Raw genomic sequence first — 565 nt, 5'->3', positions numbered from 1 at the left:
ATATATATATATATATATATATATATATAGACACACAGACATATAGAACAATTTAAATTATAGGTGCTCAGATGTAGATTTTTAAAAGCAATCAATTTGGAACATTGTAACTTTTAACTATAGTTCATATTATTATTAATTAATAGGAATGCCTATAAAATATAAACTCGATGGAAAAAGATCCAAACCAGCTTAAATTCTTAGTTTTTTTTTTCTTAATAGTACTTACCATACATGATGCATAATGAATAAGTTATAGATATTGTCGCTACACGATATTCTCTTATACGTCGGGCGACGACTCCACTTTTTTTTTATTTTTGTTTTAACAAAAAGAATAAGTTTTTTTCTTGATTGGGGGGAATAAAGATTTTTATTGAAGTCGCCATCTAGTAATTTGAGGGAACTAGAAATCCAAAATTAGACACTGGTCCCAGAGATTCGGATACTAGGTTAGTTATGATTAAGGGAAGGTAGACACCACCCTTAAAACATCTTTTCAGAGAAAGGTTACCTTTATTTGTGTGTTTTTCTTATTTTGATTCAAATGCTATTATATTTTGAG

Source organism: Populus euphratica, unplaced genomic scaffold, assembly GCF_000495115.2.
Source record: "Populus euphratica unplaced genomic scaffold, PopEup_1.0 scaffold54.1, whole genome shotgun sequence".
NCBI lineage: Eukaryota > Viridiplantae > Streptophyta > Magnoliopsida > Malpighiales > Salicaceae > Populus > Populus euphratica.
The sequence above is the reverse complement of the archived record's forward strand: the minus strand, read 5'-3'. Positions refer to the sequence as shown.